Source organism: Lynx rufus, unplaced genomic scaffold, assembly GCF_022079265.1.
Source record: "Lynx rufus isolate CCGP_SWC_20201006 ecotype Redwood Valley unplaced genomic scaffold, mLynRuf1.p SCAF_9, whole genome shotgun sequence".
In the NCBI taxonomy this organism is placed as follows: Eukaryota; Metazoa; Chordata; class Mammalia; order Carnivora; family Felidae; genus Lynx; species Lynx rufus.
The window spans coordinates 45,554,264-45,572,073 of NW_025814897.1; positions in this window are offsets into that span (position 1 = coordinate 45,554,264).

Here is a 17,810-nt window from a genome sequence, read left to right on the forward strand (position 1 = left end):
GGTGATGGTATTAGGAGGTGGGGCTTCTGGGCAATGAGTAGGTCCTGGGAAGTGGACCCCTCATAAATGGGATTAGTGTCTTATCAAAGAGGCTCCAGAAAGATCTCTTGCCCCTTCTTCCATGTGAGGTTACAACAAGAAGGCTGCAAACTGGAAGAAGGCCTTCATCTGACCTTAATCTCAGACTTCCAAGCCTCCAAAACCATGAGAAACAAATTTCTGTTGTTTATAAACTATGCAGTCTATGATATTTTGTGATAGCTGCCAAACAGACTAAGACCAAATCCTTCTTGTTTTAAAAATAAACTACTATTGGAAAACAGTCATTCTCATTCATTTATCTATCACCTATGACTGCTTTGAGCTACAATGGTAGAGGTGATTTGTTGCAAGAGACCATACGACACACAAAGCCTAAAATACTATCTATCTCTTTATAGAAAAAAAATGAGAGTATATGGTTAAGATTCTTCACTATGTGCAAAATGATGTAATATTTTGTGAAAGGTGTAATAAATTAAAGATGTATGCTATAAATCCTTAAGCTACCACTAAATTAATTTTTTTTTCAACGTTTACTTATTTTTGGGACAGAGAGAGACAGAGCATGAACGGGGGAGGGGCAGAGAGAGAGGGAGACACAGAATCGGAAACAGGCTCCAGGCTCTGAGCTATCAGCCCAGATCCCGACGCGGGGCTCGCACTCACGGACCGCGAGATCGTGACCTGGCTGAAGTCGACGCTTAACCGACTGCGCCACCCAGGCGCCCCTTAGCTACCACTAAATTAAACAAGGAGTTGTAGTTAACAAGCCAATGAAAGATATAAAGTGGAATCCTATTCAATTAATCCAGAATATAAGGAAAGTAGAAGGGAAAGAATAGATGAAACAACTAAGAAAAAGAAGGTATATTTATACCTAACATATCAATACTTATATTAAATGTAAATGGCCTAAATACCTCGATTAAATGGTAGATATGATCATATTGGATTAAAAAGCAAGATTAAACTATATGCTGCCAAAAGGAACACACTTTAAACATAAAGATATTAACAGACTAAAAGTAAAGGAATGAAAAATAACATACCATGTTAACATTATCAAAGGAAAGCTGAAATGGCTATATTTGATCAAAGGATATTTCAGAATAAAGAATACTGTTAAGGGGTGCCTGGGTGGCTCAGCTGGTTAAGCAGCTGACTTCAGCTCTGGTCATGATCTCATGGTTCCTGAGTTCGAGCTTCACATCAGGCTGTGTGTGACAGCGTGGAGCCTGGAGCCTGCTTCGGATTCTGTGTCTCCCTCTCTCTCTCTGTTCCTCACCACCACCCCCCTTCCCCTGCCTTGCACTCTTTCTCTCTCTCTCTCTCTCTCTCTCTCTCTCTCTCAAAAATAAAGATTTAAAACAATTTTTAAAAAAATAATACTGTCAAGGATAAAGAAAGGTATTTGATAATGATAAGCAGGTTAATTCATGAAGAGAATATAACAACCCTACACATTTATGCATGTAAAAAGAAATTAAGCAAAATGTATGAAGCAAAAACTAAGAACTGAAAGGAAAAATGAATCCACAATTATAGTCAGATTTAGAATAATGTAATTAAAACTACAATGAGTACCACATCCCACCTATTAGCATTAAATTATTAAAGCTTAATTATTAAATTATAAAGCTTATCTTAAAAGTTGGCAAGGAGGTAGAAGGGCTAGATATCTTATACACTGCTGGTAGGACTTTGGAAAAATAGTTTGGACATTTCTCAAAAAGTTAAATGTGACCTACCATATGACCCAAACTTCTACTTCTAGATATGCATGCAGGAGAAAGAAAGCATATGATCATATGCTTGTGTCCAAGGGCTTGTACACAAACATTCACAGAATCTTTATTTGTGATAGCCAAGAACTGGAAACAACCCAAATATTCATCAATATGTGAGTGAATACACAAAGTATGGTATATACATACATTACGATACTAATCAGCAATGAAAAGAAATGAACTACTGATAAGTGTTAAACTATGGAAGAATCTCAAAATAATTATGCTAAGTTAAAGAAATAACCCCCCCCAAAAAAGAGACTATATACTATATGATTTCATACATAGAAAATTCTATTAAATGAAAACTAATCTTACAGGAACAGAAAGTAAATCAGTCATTACAATGGGATGAAGGTAGAGGAGACCAGGGAGTAGCTAGTGAGAGGAATTACGAAGGTGCCATGAGGATACTTCTAGGAGTTATGTTTTTATTAACTTGATTGTGGTAATAGCTTCACAGGTACATGCTTATGTCAAAACTTACCAAATGGTATAATTTACATGTGGCTTATCATACATCAATCAATCCTCAGTAAAATTATTTTTAAAAATGTACAGAGAGAATCACTGGTCTGTATCATGGTCAGCCAAAGGTAGCTTGAGAGTGCCCACAAAGCATAATTGCTTTGTCTGCAGAGAGGTACAGGCCAAGTGGGTCCACAGTGTTCCTGGCCCCTCCCACCGTCACCTTCCAGTGCCTGAGAGAATAATTCTTCTAAACCCCATTTTCTTCCTGTGAGGTCACATACAGCTTCTGTTCCCCTCATCTCAAAGGTGTGGTAGGAGGCAGTTCTTCTTACCCACCACCATCTTTTCAAAACAACTCTCTCTGCCAGCACCAAACACTGACAGGCACTAGGGGAAGAAGAGCTATCCACAGCTTTCAAAGACTGCCAATGCCTAATTGGCACTGTTAGATTATACAAGGGCTTCTTCTTATGTAATCATTTAGCAAGTATCCATGCTGGAAAATAACTTTTAAAGTACCAACAGTGTAATCCATCATTTTTTTTCATCAATGTACTTCCCTGCACAAAGAGGAACAGTGTATAAATTAAGGAATTAGGGTAAGATTATAGATGTTTTGCTCTAACACAGTACCTTATATGTGCTTCCCTCTATGTAAAGTCTGAAAAGTTCTTTCCATCAATATATACCACCCATATTCTATACTAGGTACACATAGGAGGCAATACTTGATGCACCCCCGAGTGATGAATCAATTGTCAAAATACCACTTATACATTAGCCAGAAGAAGACTAGACCAAGATCTCAAACTAGAAATTGAGAAGATGATAATTTGAGGAATCCAGAATTCTACTGAGTACAAATAAAGTCACCACTTGGACTTGATTTTCCACAAATTGACTTTTTTTTTTTTATTTTTTTTTTTCAACGTTTATTTTTGGGACAGAGAGAGACAGAGCATGAACGGGGGAGGGGCAGAGAGAGAGGGAGACACAGAATCGGAAACAGGCTCCAGGCTCCGAGCCATCAGCCCAGAGCCTGACGCGGGGCTCGAACTCACGGACCGCGAGATCGTGACCTGGCTGAAGTCGGACGCTTAACCGACTGCGCCACCCAGGCGCCCCCACAAATTGACTTTTAAAACTGATAGCACTTAGACTTTGATGTGAAACATATTAATCTCAAATATACCCACATGTTTTAAGATACAGAAATCTATTTAAGGGATACCAAGATGGTAATAGTCCATTTGGAGAGTGACATTTTCGTGGTGGTAGGAAAGATGAAAAAAAAAAAAACTTTCCCAGTGTTGGTCAAGCAAAGGAAAGTGGGATCCCACAGCTTCCATGGACCCTCACTGATATAAGCAATATAAGATAGAAAAAGGATTTTCTTCAGCTGAACCAATAGGCAAGAAATCTATCCACAGGCTTATCTTTCTCGCAATCAGAAAAGGGCAAATTCTGTATTATCACTATATAATATATTCAATCACATTTCCGTTTCTGAGAGCAGATGAAAAGTGGGAAGCCTGAGATTCTAAATTAATTCCTTCTATTCCTTTTCAAGACATAGCTTCTGTGCTGTAGAAGGGTATCACTGCTCCCTTCTCATTTCTTATTTATAAGTCAAACTCCCTGTCCTAATCATCTCCAGCTCTTCCCCACAGCTAAATGGTTTCAAAGAAACTGAAGTTTGGCATCTTTTGCAAAGTGCCTACTGCTTTACTCCTTAAATACTCATATTGATTTTAGAGTTAAATAAAGTTAGTGTGCCCAAGGATAATTCTGTATACCTACTGCTATCTCTGATTCTGACTGCTAATCCAATAGAATCATTGAAATAGTCAGAACTCTTTGATTCCAAGAGATAGAAATCCAACCCTGGGTTTTTTCTACAAGCCTGTAAATATAACCATAAACAACTTCAAGCTTATATCCTTCTAGGCTAATGGCCAGAAAGCAATTTTGAATTGCACATATGCAATTCAAGATGCTCAGAAAGGACTCTGATTTCTGCACCCCAAGACTGAGGTGTTATGATTTTCTGCCTACACCAAAATCACATAATTTGGCTGAGGACGTAGCAATTTTTATAAAGGAAGGGGAAAGGGGGAAGAGTGGGGAATAGGAAGTAGGAAGGGGGGGGAAGAGGTTAGGACACATAAAACCACTTGATGAATAGTTGGAAATTGGGAAACCAGTTTACTACATTTGTTCATCTTACACATTAGGTTTGGTTATTCATCTTACAGACCTTTTGAACCATCATAAAAAGTAACACTGATATGTGTTACCATCAAGCAATGGTAGGTGTCTTAATTTCATGGTCAAAGGAATGGAGTTAAACTATTGGCAGTTTTATTTGAACTACAGATTAGACATTCTCCCTTAAGTTAAAAAAATTAAAAATACCAAGAATTATGACATAGGTAACAGGTACAATTCTTGTTTCAAGTAGAATAACCCTACATAAAATTTTGTGCTTGCTTGCTGCTACTTAACTGTTGCTAGAAATCTGAGATTTCTGCCTTCTTTCACCTTAAAACTTCAAAGAGTAAAATAGCTTCTCTCATATTGGCCCCTAAGTCTCAAAACTTTGAGGTTTGAACAATTTTCCAAAATGTGCTTTCACTTACAATGCAATTCTCTAAACTGTTTTCAAAGTGGTAGATTTGGGCTTTGTCCTCCATCTGTGTTAGTCATGGGAGGGATGCTTTCAGAAGATGAAAAAGAGATGTGCTTCGTACTGGAAAAATTCACAAGAAAACTCAACTGGGCTAACATCACTTTCTGTGTTATAGTCCCCTGGTGAGTCCTTCATCTTCTTATCCAGAGTGAGACCCCATGATGCTGCCCCACTTGCCACACAAACAGAAACAAAATGATGCTCCCCTAACTGAAGACACCTTAGACACCTTACTAACTTTCATAAAGACCTTCCCTTCATAACATCTGTTATTTTTTCCAGCACAAATTATCACAGTAAGGTTTATTCTTTATGTAAAAAAAAATGTTTCCTATAGAAAACTGAAAATATAAATAAAATATTTCAAGAGATTACACCAGCTCTTTTCATTTGACATTGTATTGCAAGCATTTTTCATGCAACTAAATGTGAAAACATGGTTGTATTGGCTGCAAACTATAATTCAGTCATATTAATGTGCTGTATTTTACTTAATCATTAGTATGTTTTCATGTTTTTTTCTATTAATAACACTATTAAATATCCATAAATCTTTTTCTACAGCATTATTACTTTGAAATTTATCCCCAGAAATTGATTTATCTCCTTCGATCTGTAATTTCTTTTCAAACTCTTAATACATATTGCCAAATATCTTCTCAGTAAGTAGGAATTAAATTCTCACTCTTACTAACAGAATCTGAGAGTAATTATCTTTGCCATCAATGGTATCATCATGTGAGTATTCTCAACAACAAAATTTAAGCAAAATTATCAAAATAAAAATTTGAGATGGATTTTCACTCACCAGCTGACTTAATTTGCACCATGACTAGCATCCCAGTAGCTGATGTATTTTAAATGCAGACTTGCTTGTCAGTAACCTAAATGTTTATCAAAAAGGGGACAGTTAAATTATGGTACATTTATATATGTATTCCAACTATATGTAAGCAATAAAAAAAACTAGAAATATCCATGCTTCGTTTAAAAAAAACCCGAACTATATACGTTTCTACATACAGTAGTAACTGCATATAGTGTATACATATATGTTGTGTATATCTCATGTATATAAAACTAAATATTCATAGAAATATAAAAGGTCTGAAGGGATAAGCACCAAACCACCATGAACAGTCTTAACCTAGAAAGAGTGGGTTTCTTGACAGGGGGTGGGAGATTCTAGAGATGGAAATTTCAACTTGGATTTTCTCACAATAAGCATTTATTATTTTGGCAATTATGCCTCAGTTAGAATAGATATAACACTCCATTAGAATTAATAGATATTTTTACTACCCTCTAAGGAAATTTTATTTTATAGATTTTGAAGCCATGAAGTAATTTTTGAGTGAGAAAAACTAATTTTTTATATCTACCTTTATAATATTATAAGATCTACCTGGTAAATTTAGAAATAAAAAAAGTGTATTGTGGGTATAATTTGACTTGATCTTAAAATAATAATACTTTGTGTATTTGAACATCAGTGTGGGAGGGGGATAAAAACACAAAGCAGAAAATATCAAAGGAAAAATTCTCTGGGAAGATTTATCATCCTCTCAAATGCTCTGGGTACAAGTCTAGGCATTATCCTGTACTCATTTCACTCTGATCTTCTGTATCCAACGTGGGGTGTATCTCCCAGTTCAACTCAGATCTATACCTCCTCTTCTCCCAAAGTCAAGGTCCCAATTCAGGCCCACAGTTCTCTCATTCTCAATAGCTTCCTAGAGAACTTTTTGCCTCTAAGTCACCTTCTGCCTCCTGCAGCTTATGTTATTCAGCACTTCACTTGCCAAGACTATTAGATTTTCATCCACTGTAAAGTCAAATACTAATTTCTTAGTACAGCATTCAAGGACCTATGCAATGTGCTGCCTGGTCCACCATTTTTCCATCACTAGCTACTGGATGTGCCTGCCCCATCCCAACTCAACAACCAATTCACATTTCTCTATACTTTCCTTCAAGTCTAACCTCCATGACTCTGCTTGTGATGAGCCATCTATGTCCCAGTTTTTTTAAATAGATGAACTATTGTCTAAGGATGTAAGAAAGGAGGAGAAACGAGGACATTCTTAACTTTGATCACCAAGATTTGGAAGTGAAACTCTATTATTTGAATTTGAATGCAAAATTCAAATGAAATTTCAAGGCAGTGATAAGTCTGTTTCTAACTATTCTCTAACACCACTACAGGTGGTGGCTGTGGTAGCGCGCGCGCACACACACACACACACACACACACACACACACACCTCTCCAATCCCAGCCCCAGAGGTTTGTGGTCACTGCCTTTTGCTCTTTGGAGTCCTCTACTGGAAATTTTGAGAAGCACCGCTTGAAACTTTTTCCAACCCACTTCTGTTTGACAATTCCTGTCCATTTTTAAGAGCCAGCTCCTCTACAACACATTCCAAAATCCCTCCAAAAAATAAAACCAAAAATTAAACTCCCTTTCTTTACTCCCAAGGAATATATAATGACTATTACATATATTATATAATTATATATATTCCAATATAATTATATAATATATCCCTATACTATATAGGAATATATAGGAATATATATTATATAATATATATATATTCCTATAACATATCTATGTTCCTATAACATATAATATATATAATATATATGTTCCTATAACATAATATATATAATATATATGTTCCTATAACATATAATATATAATATATATATTCCTGTAATATATATATTCCTATAACATATAATATATATAATATATACAATATATTCCTATTATATAATATATTCTTATAATATATATGTTCCTATAATATATATAATTATATATAATATATATTCCTATAATATATATAATTATATATAATATACATAGTGTGTATTATAAACTGTTGCTAAGCTTAGGTGGGTTTATGGATTCCCAATCCCTGCCTGTTCACAAAGCAATGCATCTCAGTAAAGACCGGGAACAGCTTGAGTGAATGCATGCCAGGATGCAGCCTTACCAAGGTGTGGGGAAATAAAATTTCTCAGAATTTGTCAGTGATCCTGCAAAAAGCTTTAGCCTTCTGAGCTACAAAAATGTATATGCTCTAAAGTAAGGGAAAGCTTACTTTCACTTCTGGAAACATGTCTACATACCATAAGATTAGATCTGTAATTTAAAATTTATCCCCTAAAGTCAAGTGGGTACGTCCCAGGATAGGTACCTAGGTTAGGTAAAAAGGTTCTTGGAGAAGGGAGCATTATCTACAAAGGTATTTCTATTTCAAGAAGTATTAAGTAATCCCTGTAATAAGTATCCCTGACCTTGGGATACCTCTTTGTCACAAATCCTAGAGGCAAAGGACTGTCAAGTAGTTGGAGTGATTTTATTTGCATATCAAAGGGCTGGAGTCAGAAAGAAACCTTTCAGGAGAGATGGGAGACAATTGCCTCCTTTCTTTTTGTGTGCAGAAAAAAGAAAAAAAAAGAAAAAGAAAAGGAAAAAAGAAAAAGAAAAAAGTCATTTTCCTCTTCCCTCACCTATGGGGTATCCAGCTAGTTGCACAAAACAGCTAAAGTGGCCTTAATCACATCACCCAGGGGCCAAGACTAGGGCAAAGAGGAGGCCAGAGCACTTATTTACTTTGAAGTATTTAATAAGGAATGGGTCTCTGTTAAAGAATACTTCATGTGCACATTCAGCCTAAGTTAATAAAGATGAATATTAAAAACCTAAGGCCTATGAGAACTTAAATGTAGCCAATATTTGTCTTCATTTTTCTATTTTGCTACTATTGTTGTTTCTCCTCAACTCTCATCACCTGTCTCCAATCCTCCTGCCATCCATTTTGCTTCCAGAAGCCTCATTTATGTTTACTATTTACCTTGTTGTCCTGATTTTGGCATACGGCTGCTCATTAAAGCATCATTGTTTTCCAGAGGGGAGCTCTTTTTCACAGTGATGCAGAAGTGGTTTAATCTAGTTATAGACACCTGGGATAGTGAGTCAGCTAACCTGTAAGAGGCATGAAAGAGACATGGTAAGTCATAAATCCTCAACCATATCTCCTTGTACTAGCTGATAACAGTGAAAAAAATGCAAAGGTAGCAAATGAGCATGTGGGAGATAGAGGTTAGTGAGCTATGGCTGCACTATCCATGCTAATCATTCTCCTACTTAACATATTCATGGAAATTCTCACACCTACTTAACATATTCATGAAACTTCTAGTACTCACTTAAAATATTCATGAAACTTGCTCATTTTCAGTCCCACAGTGCTCACAAAAGTTATTACAAATAGATAAGGTGGGAAAGGTAATCTGAGGCCAGAATGTGTCTGCCTCTGTCAATTGTGTTAGCATCTGGTCAGAAGCAGAGACTGTATCTAATGAATTCTGACTTCTCCAAACATCTAATATTATACTTCACACACAATAAAGTTTTACGAGACTAAATGTTTGTCAAATCAAGTCATTCCTACAGGGAAAAAAATGTGATTAATAGAGGATGAACTAAATCCTGTCAATGAAAAACTTAATCTCTGTAAAAAAACAAGTTATCACAGTGTTGGTAAGTGTATGGAGAGATAATTACAAATACATAGCTAGTGGCCATATAAATGTGTTCATTCTCTTGGAGAACCTCTTTTTGAGATTATCAAAATTTTACTACACACACCTTTGACCTAGAAATTCAACTTCTAAAAATACATCTTGTAATTGTATGCATAAGCAAAAAAGAATGTACACAGATAAATGAATCCCGCATTGTTTTTAAAGCAAAGGAAAAATAAGCTGTATGTGCATTAATAGAGGACTAATAAACTGTATTAATTCCACTTATTAGGAATATAACATACCTACTACTAAGTTATTGACAAAAAACAAAATGTAGCAGATAGGTCTATATGATGTGAAAAAATCTTCAAGATAAATTGTTACTTGGAAAAAAATCAATTAAGATATAGAACAGTATGTTTAGAATAACCTGTGTTTTTTTTGTGTGTGAAAGTAAACACACACACACAAATTTACTGAAAGATTACACAACAGACAGTTGATAGTAGTTAAGGATTTGGATGAGAAAACCAACATTTCATTCTTCATTCACTGCTTGAATTTTTATTCTTTTTAATTATGAAAAAGAAAACAATACAAAGTTAAGAACAGAAAAAGGGCACTGTAAGTTCTAGCCATAGCAATCAGATACGAAAAAGATATAAAAGGCATGCAAATTGGTAAGGAAGAAGTAAAACTTTCACTATCTGCAGATGACATAATACTATTCATACAAACCCTTAAAGAATCCACCAAAAAAACAATTAAAATAAATGAATTCAGTTGGAAAATACAAAATTAACATACAGAAATCTGCTGCATGTCTACACACTAATAACAAAGGAGCAGGAAGACAAATTAAGAAAACAATTCCAGGGGCGCCTGGGTGGCGCAGTCGGTTAAGCGTCCGACGTCAGCCAGGTCACGATCTCGCGGTCCGGGAGTTCGAGCCCCGCATCAGGCTCTGGGCTGATGGCTCGGAGCCTGGAGCCTGTTTCCGATTCTGTGTCTCCCACTCTCTCTGCCCCTCCCCCATTCATGCTCTGTCTCTCTCTGTCCCAAAAATAAATAAAAAAAAAAAAAAAAAAAGAAAACAATTCCATTTATAATTGTACGAAAAGAATAAAATACCTGTGAATAAACTTAACCAAGAAGGTGAAAGACTTGTACTCTGAAAACTATACAATACTGGTAAAAGGACATTGCAGACTCAAATAGAATGATATTCCACGCTCATGGAGTAGAAGATTTAATATTGTTAAAATGGCCAGATGACCCAAAGCAATCTACAAACTCAATGCAATCCCTATCAAAATAACCATTGCATTTTTCACACTAGAATAATCCTAAAATTTGAATGAAACCACAAAAGAACATCAATAGCCAAAACAATTGTGAGAAGTAACAAAGCTGGGAGTATCACAGTCCCAGATTTCAAGATCTACTACAAAGCTATACTAATCAAAATAGTATGGCACTGGCAAAAAAATAGACACATAGATCAATGGAACACATTAGAAAGCCAAGAAATAATCCTACACTTATATGGTCAATTAATCTACAATGAAGGAGGCAAGAATACACAATGGAGAAAAGACAGCCTTTTTCAATAAATAGTGCTGGAAAAACTGGACAGTTACATGCAAAAAAATGGAACTGGACCACTTTCTTAAACCATACACAAAAAATAAACTAAAAATGGATTCAAGACCTCAATATTAGACTTGAAACCATAAAACTACTAAGAGAAAACATAGGAAATAACCTTTGACATCAGCCTTAGCAACATTTTTCTAGATATGTCCCTTCAGGAAAGGGAAACTAAACCAAAAATAAACTATTAGGCCTATACCAAAATAAAACGCTTTTGCACAGCAAAGGAAACAATCAACAAAATTAATAGGAAATCAACTGAATGGGAGAAGGTATTTGCAAATGATATATGCACTAAGAAGTTAATATCTAAAATACATTTAAAAAAAAAAACTTACACAACACCAAAAAAACCCAAATAATCTGATTTAAAAACTAGCGGGAGTGGGGGGGGCAGCTGGGTGGTTTGTCAGCTGAGTGTTCCACTCTTGATTTTGGCTCAAGTCATAATCTCACAGTTCATGGGTTTGAGCCCAACATTGGGCTTCATGCTGACAGCGTGGAGTCTGCTTGGGATTCCCTGTTTCTGACCCTCCCCACTTACTGTCTCGGGCATGTTCATTCGTGAGTTCGTTCTCTCTCTCTCTCTCTCTCTCTCTCTCTCTCTCTCTCTCGTAATAAATAAGCTTAAAAAAACACAGAGGATCTGAATAGACATTTTTCCAAAGATGACTGACAGATGGCCAGCAGACATATGAAAACATGCTCAACATCACTAATAATCCAGAAAATGCAAATCAAAACCACAGTGAGATCGCCTCACTCCAGTCAAAGTGGCTAGTATCAAGAAGACAAGAAATAACAACTTTGGTGAGGACATGGAGAAAAAGGAATCTTTGTTCCCTGCTGGTGGGAATGTTAATAGCATGCAGCCACCATATGATCCAGTAATTCCACTATTGCATATTTACCCAAAGAAAACAAAAACAGTAATTTGAAATGACATATGCATCCTTGTGTTTATTGCACCATTACTTACAATAGCCAACATATGGAAGCAGCCTAAGTGTCCATTCATAGATAAATGGATAAAGAAGATGTGGGTTGTGTATACACGTACAATCACACACAGACACAAAGAATATTATTCAGCCATAAATAATAATGCAATTTTGCCATTTGTGACAACATGAATGGACATACAGGGTATTATGCTAAGTAAAATAAGTCAGACAAAGAAATACAAAGACCACATGATTTAACTTGTATCTAAAAAATAAAACCCACAAAACAAACCCATAAATACAGAAAACAAACATAGTTGCCAGGATGGGGGGATGGGAAAGAAGGGAAGGGGAGAGGGAGATATAGGCTTTCAATTATGGAATGAGTAAGGCATGAGAATGAATATAGTCAGAGAGAATATAGTCAATGATATTGTAATAGTATTGCATAATGACAGAAGATATACTTGTGAGCATAGTATAATATATAAATTTGTCAAATCACTATATTGTACACCTGAAATACAGTAACACTGTGTGTCAATTATACCTCAATTTAAAAGAAAAAAAAAAACAGAAAAAGGAAGCTATAGAATTACAAAGGTAGAAGTGTCATTAGAGGTAATTATCTCAAAAAGGAGAAATGACAAGTGAGTTGTTAAAGGATACACAGCTGTTATTGGTGCTAGAAATACAACTAGGACCAGGTCCTCTGACTCCTAATTCAGATCCTTACCTAAGTTTCTTTAATAATGTGCATACGAGCTATCATTTATTGAGCACCTACTTTGTGCCATGTACAAGGCATCATACTAGGTACTTTATAGAGAATGCCTAGAATTCTTACAATAACACTGAAGAGTATGGTTTGAAAGTGTTTGAAAGTGTCTTTCAATTTTCAGGACCATTTTATACCTTAGAGCAAATTCCCACATTAGGGTAAAGTGGCCTAAAGTACTACGTACTTTATATACACTACCTCTGCTAGCTCTATTACCTTAAAAAGGTAGATATTTCCACTTGACACGTAAGGACACCACACATCTTACTAGTGATAATACAGTTGATATGTGGTCAACCTGGGATTCCAACACAAGTTTGCCCAACTCTCAAATCTCTGTTCTTGGTACTACTTGACATTCTACATCCTGAAACTATGGATATTCTGAGAAATTGATTCAAAGTTTTGCTTATTTGTTATAACTTATCAGTTAACTACTGGCACCAAATTAGTAGTGATACTTTTATATATTGACATGTATGTTCTCTTATGTATTGACATCCCACTCAAAAGCCATACATTTCATTGCCCAGTTTTATCATCTAGCTCTTTCACTACCACACATTCTGTTCTCTGTGATTCTTGAGCCTCAATCTTCTGTCACTAGCATTGCTTGCCAATATGCAAGCCCTGGTTTGATGCAGAAAAATCCTAAAAACACTTCAGATTCCACACCCAATTCTGCCTTTCCACACCTACTTCTCTTTTCAAAGGTATTGAAAAAAAATCACCAAATCTTAATGCTATAAACTAATTACCGTACATCTGCCTTAATAATTACTATATTAAGCAACTTACAATTATGACTTCATTCATCTATAATTGGGCTCCACATCTCACACTGATAGCTATTTTAGTTTCAAGACAAAATTCAACTCAACAGTTATGTTCGTCAGTATGAAAATACATGGCTCCAACTATACATACTAACCAAGTGCCAGGGTGAGCTCAAGTTTCAGGCTTCTTGAACCTACATTTTTCTGTTCTCTATCTTCAGGTCTGAAATCTGGCCATATAACTCAGTTTTTGAATATATTTAAATGATATTTAAGTGATAAAAAATACTTTAGACGTGGCTAAATTTGTTTTGCTTAGTATCTCTCTCTCATTTTGAACAGAGACCTAAGTTTCACAATATCAATAATTACATCAATAAAAAAATTAACATACAAGAAGAAACACATATTTAGAGTCCAATGTGATAACTTTTCGTATATTTACCTGTGAAACCATCACTACAATCAAAATAATAAACATATCTATCACCCACAATGAAATTATACACCTTTATAATCTCACTTTCTACCATTTCTTATTCCAGGCAACCACTGATTCCTTTTCTATTACTCTAGATTAGTTTGTATCATCTAGAATTTTCTCTAAGTTGAATCATACTTCATGTATTCTTTTTTGGTCTGCTTTCATTCAACGGAATTATTTTGAGATTCATCCACATTGTCATGCCTATAAATAATACAAATCTGCTCTTAATATTTATGTAAAAAATCTGTGTATGGATGTACACTTTAATTTCTCTTAGGTGAAATTACAGAATTATATGTTTGGCAGTTTCTAAAAACCTAACTGCTATCCAAACTGGTTAAACATTTTACACCACCACCAGCAATGTAGAAGAGTTCAAGTTTCTCTACATCCTTACCAACACTTGAAACAGTCTTGTAAATTTTAAATCATCCTAAAAGGAATGTACTATTGTCTCATTGGAGTATTAATTTACCTTTCCCTGTGTACCAGAAACATTGATGATCTTTTCACACATTTATTTACCATCTGTCTATCTTCTTCGGTAAAGTGTCTGTTCAAAGCTTTTACCCACTTTGTGTTGGGTTGTCTTCTCATTATTGAGTTTTGAATGTTCTTTACATATTCTAGATAAAAATTATCAGATGATTTGCAAAAATCTTTCCCAGTATATGGCTTGTCTCTTCATTCTCCTAGGTGTTTTACAAAATGCAAAAGTTTTTAAATTAATGTACAATTTATCAATTTTTTTTATGGATTGTGCTTTTGGTATTATATCTAAGAAACTTTCACCTAAGATTATAAAAATTTTTATCCAGAAATAATAGCTCTGGGGCATCTGGGTGGCTCAGTCCATTGAGAGACCAACTTTGGCTCAGGTCATGATCTCACGGTTTGTGAGTTTGAGCCCCACGTCTGGCTCTGTATTGACAGCTCAGAGCCTGAAGCCTGCTTGAGATTCTTTGTCTCCATCTTCCTCTCTCTTCCCTTCCCCACTCATGTTCTCTCTCTCTCTCTCAAACATTAAAAACAATTAAATAAATATTATAGCTCTTGATTTATGTCAATGATGCACTTTGAGTTAATTATTCTATATGGCATGATATATACACTGAAGTTTTTTCTTTTGCATCTTGATATGCACTTATTCCTGCATCTTTTGTTGAAAGCAACATCCTTTCCCCATTGAATTGCTTTTGCACATTTTTCAAAAGTCAGTTGCTTGCTTTTAAGTGTGAATCTATTTCTGGACTCACTATTCTGCTCCACTGATCATTTCTATCTTTCTAAGTTTTTTCCTCTGTGCATTATCCTTTCCTAGCCTTTCACTATTAACCAATTTGTGTTTTGATATTTAAAGTAGACTTCTCATAGGCAATATAGTTTGGTCTTGCTTTTTGTATCCAATATCTGCCTCTTAATTGATGTATTTTACATCATTTAATGTGATTAACATGGTTAAGTTTGATTTTATTATTTTACTATTTGTTTTATCTGTTTGTTATATTTTTCCATTCTTTGTCTTATTTGGATTAACTGATTATTTTTGTGATTACCCTTAATCGGCAGAGTTGACTTTTTATTAGCTGTAATTTTGTTTTTGTTTAGATTTGTAGATATTTTTAGTAATTATTCTAGGGTTAATAGTGTTTCTTTTCAGTCTATATTTAAATATTATACCATTTCATGCATTACATACTTTCATTTTTTCTCTCCAGGCTTTTGTGCTATTGTTGTCACACATTTTGCTTTCACACATAAACCCTACTCTATATGGTTTTTATTTCTGTTCAAATCATTACCTTTTAAAGAGACTCAAATAAGACAACAATCTATAGACTACTTCTGGAAAAGATGGTAAAGTTGGAGGATCCTAAATCCTTGTCCCACAAATACAACTAGGTAACACCTACATCAGTGTAAATAACTCAGAAAACAACCCAAAGACTGGCAGAACAGACTCTCTACAGCTAAATGTAGAGAAGCCACATTCAAGAGAGTAGAAAGGGCATAGTTCGGAGCCAAACTAACGTGTAGGACTGTTTTTCTTGGTGGGGGCGGGGGGGGGGGGCAGAGGAGGGGAGGGAATGCCATGGGCATGGAGAGGGAAGAGAAATAGACTCGTACACCAGGCACCCAGGCATGGGAGACCTGTACTGGGAAGACAAATCCCTATAATATTTGGCTTTGAAACCAGAAGGGCCTGTGTGACTTGTTACAATTAGTGGGGCTTAACACCTAGAACTTTAAAATTCAGCCACTTGGCTGTCAAAGAGCCAGGAGGGCAATAGGAAACTGACTCCTCACCCTTAAAGAGACAGCACAAGGGGAGCCTGGGTGGCTGGTGGGTTAAGCGTCCGACTTCGGCTCAGATCATGATCTCACGGTCCATGAGTTCGAGCCCGGCGTCAGGCTCTGGGCTGATGGCTCAGAGCCTGGAGCCTGTTTCCGATTCTGTGTCTCCCTCTCTCTCTGCCCCTCCCCTGTTCATTCTCTGTCTCTGTCTCAAAAATAAATAAACGTTAAAAAAAAAATTAAAGAGACAGCACAACAAACAACCCCACTGGGGATATAGCATAGAAGCAGCAGTTTAAAAAATGCCTGAGGTATACAGGAAGATTCATTTACTAATCTCAGAGCATGTGCTAGAGGGGCAGGGATCTTTGGGAACTTCAAAAACAAAAGACCTAGAAGGTACTATTTCCCTCCCACCTCCCAGCCTATACACATGCAGCAGATAGTACAGCAAGAACACTCTCCACCTAGCTTGGTAGCAGTGCACCCTGCTCCCAAGTTCCCCTGTGGACATTCCTCCTCTATCCAAGCTTCAGCAGGAGTTTTCCAGGGTGACTACAGGTCTCCTTACATAGTGGACCAGTATCGACCTTGCTGGCACCATGCACCCTACACTTCAGCATTCTCCTATGGACTTGCTTCCTCCAACACACCTTTGCCAGGAATCCACCCAAAGCAGTGTCAAAAGCATGGAAGTGTGCAAGCAGCCCCAACAGAAGCCAGTATCATGTCAAAGTGACTGCTACTCTGGGGAGAAGGGAAGATAACCATGAACATAAGTCTAACTACAGCCCTAGCAGTGGGCTGGGGGCAGACATCTGGTCTGACTGCAGGTCCCACCTACACCAGTGAAAACCTCTCAGGGGACAACAAGGGTAAAGTGCCCTGCAGATTGGTGCAGCTGCATCTCTGGCAAAGGCATGGTCTGCCTCAACTCAAGCACAAGGCAGCCAGCCCAGAATGGCCACTAACACAGGACCAAACCGTGTCTACAACAGGCAAAGGAAACCATTACAGACAACTGACCTGAAGGTAAATGTGGATCAGCCACAACAACAAGGCACATGCATCACACATAAGAGATACCCCTGAAGCATCAGTTTGGGTAAATGAGCAATACTGCACTGCAGGACCTCTTCTTCCTAAGAACACTACTTAAAAGAGCAGGAGATGTAGCAGACTTTCCTAACACATAGAAACTTACATAGATGGTTAGTCAAAATGAAGAGACAAAGTAGTAGGTTTCAAATGAAACAAAGAACAAGAGAACAGGTCAAAAACCACAACAAGGGAGGTAAACAAAACAGAGCTAAGTAATTTACTTGAAAGGAATTTAAGGTAAT